This window comes from Eupeodes corollae, chromosome 2, assembly GCF_945859685.1.
Source record: "Eupeodes corollae chromosome 2, idEupCoro1.1, whole genome shotgun sequence".
Taxonomy (NCBI): domain Eukaryota; kingdom Metazoa; phylum Arthropoda; class Insecta; order Diptera; family Syrphidae; genus Eupeodes; species Eupeodes corollae.
In genome coordinates this window covers 51,091,057-51,093,396 of record NC_079148.1, presented here as the reverse complement: position 1 = coordinate 51,093,396, position 2,340 = coordinate 51,091,057, and the positions used below count along the sequence as shown (strand labels likewise).

The following is a 2,340-nucleotide window of genomic DNA, read 5'->3' as shown; positions in this document are numbered from 1 at the left end:
GGTATATTTTTATAAACTAAACATTTTGTGAGAGAAAGTACAAAAATTTGGTTACATAAAGAAAAAAAAGCAATTGAAAAAAGAAAAAGAATAATGCCAGAGAGTGTATTATAGTTGGGCTTTAATGGCCCAACTATAATAGACATAACCAAACATAAGCTTATGTCAAAAACCCAACGAAAATTCACTTAAGTTTGCGAAGTTACTGCATAGCCATAATGCAATTTTGCTCACGTATCTACATATCAGATTTTACTTATGCGGCGAGCGACTCGGATCGCTCTTGCTTAAGTGTGTTTAAGTTAACGAAACTGAGAAAAATTGAACGAAACGGAGCTAGACTCCATTATGTTCACTCGTATTGAGATTCTTTGTATTCGTACGCTTACTTATGCGCGCATATTCTAACTTGTGCGAGCAAACATCACGCACGCATTGAATCTATTAAATATATAAGCTGTTGGCTTTTGCATGCAGTGGTGAACCAAGATGGCTACCGAGGATTTATATGTTCCTATAGGTTAAGATTCTTCACCTCACATACTTGTCCCAAAATCTTAAATTATTTTACAAATGTAAATATTTTTCGCGGTGAAAGTGCTTTACGACAGCATAGTTTTGGTTTTACAAACAGTGACAACAAATTTTTCACCATTTTTGTAGTGAATTTTAAAAATTTCTTTGCGTTCTGAAATAAGTATGGTTATATTTTTAATAATGTCAATTTTTATATTCTTAAATGTCAAAAGATGAAAGCTTTCAAAGTAACATATTCCCAAATAACGCGTAATTCATAATGAGACCGCTTATTAGAAAACAGAGTTTCGAAGAGTTGCAAGAAATACGTAAATGGATCATTGAAACTAAAGTTTCACGCTATTGCCAGCAATTCCGATTCTGAGCATAAAAGCGTCTACTCTAATGCTTGATTCAATTGTGTTCTTATTATTACTTCCAAATGGTGTGGAAAGTAACCAAGTGTCAAAATGGATGAATAATAATAAAAAGTTGTGTTTCGCTTTCGATCCACACAAAATCATTCATCTGACATTGTATTGGATTCAACCTGCTACAGATAACTGAAAATAAAAAAAAATACTATCGCTGCGGACAGGATTCGAACCTGTGCGGGTAGAACCCAATGGATTTCAAGTCCATCTCCTTAACCACTCGGACACCGCAGCTCTTAAAAATTTAGGGTCAAATCGTAGTTAGTTGATTATTATCTAGACCTCATTTTACATACATACATACATACATACATACATACATATTATATCTTTATAATGAAATATGTAATTAATATTTTAAATAAAAAATAATATTCGTGTTGTATGAGTTTGAGCATTGTTGGGCCTTACCAATAATTATTGACTAAACAAGCGTTTAGATAAACGCCACGTTAAAATTTAGAGACAAGTTTATTTGTGTGTTAACCAATAACCAAATTAAACACGTCTTTAACTAAACTGTGCTCTATTACATTGGTCGCATTCACAAAGCTAGTGGCTTGGCTACGTAGTCAGGGGATTCTGATTGGCTAAATCTAACTACGAAAGAAGTTGAAATTTCCCCTCCGACGTAGTGTAAAAAATTCGGCTACAAAGCTAGTGGAGAATGATTTTGATGTTTCAGAATCAGCTGCTCGGTAAAGACACACGAATTTAAAATTAAATATGTAAATCGTTCAGTATTTAAATACAAATATAAATCATTCAATTTGTGTCCCAAATTTGATTTTATTGAATTTAAAAACACAAAAGATAAGGTAAAGTTATTAACTCAAAAATAAAAGACAGTTCCAAATTGACTAGCTTTGCATTCACAAAGCTAGTTGAATTTTGACTACGTAGCCACTAGCTTTGTGAATGCGACCATTATCTACTAAATGTGTTACCAAACAGATAACTGCTGCCGAAATAACATTCCCCACGTTCGGGATGCTAACAGATACGTATCCGAATCCAAAACTGTTTTGCCCCATGTTTTGGATTTTTAAATTAACCAATAAGAGCTTTCTCTCGTACTAAATTTAAATTTACATTTCTTACGAGTAATTTGCAGTGCTATCAAATTCCGCATTATCTAATTGGAAGTCCACTGACGACATTGCAGATATTTCAATGTCGATCTCAGAAGGTTCTTTGGGGAGTGTTACCCCAACAGTTTCCTTCTGAGACCGACTGAACGCACTTTTTTGCTCCTGGCTTTCGTTTTTAGCCGATTCCAGTGCTCTCTTATTTGTTTGCCTGTAAAGCAATAGCCAGTGGCATTAAACATTTCCTTAATGCTTTGCCAAGCTTCAAAGTTAGCTTTGAGTGTTCTTTCATCGTTGAGTTT

At 34.0% G+C, this 2,340-nt stretch overlaps 1 non-coding gene across 1 annotated transcript; it reads right to left on the bottom strand.

Annotated features, from left to right (window-relative positions):
• Positions 1-1,102: 1,102 nt before the first annotated feature.
• Positions 1,103-1,184, bottom strand: Trnas-uga (transfer RNA serine (anticodon UGA)). The gene has a single exon. It is a non-coding gene; the product is annotated as a tRNA-Ser (tRNA).
• Between the last annotated feature and the right edge of the window lie 1,156 nt (positions 1,185-2,340).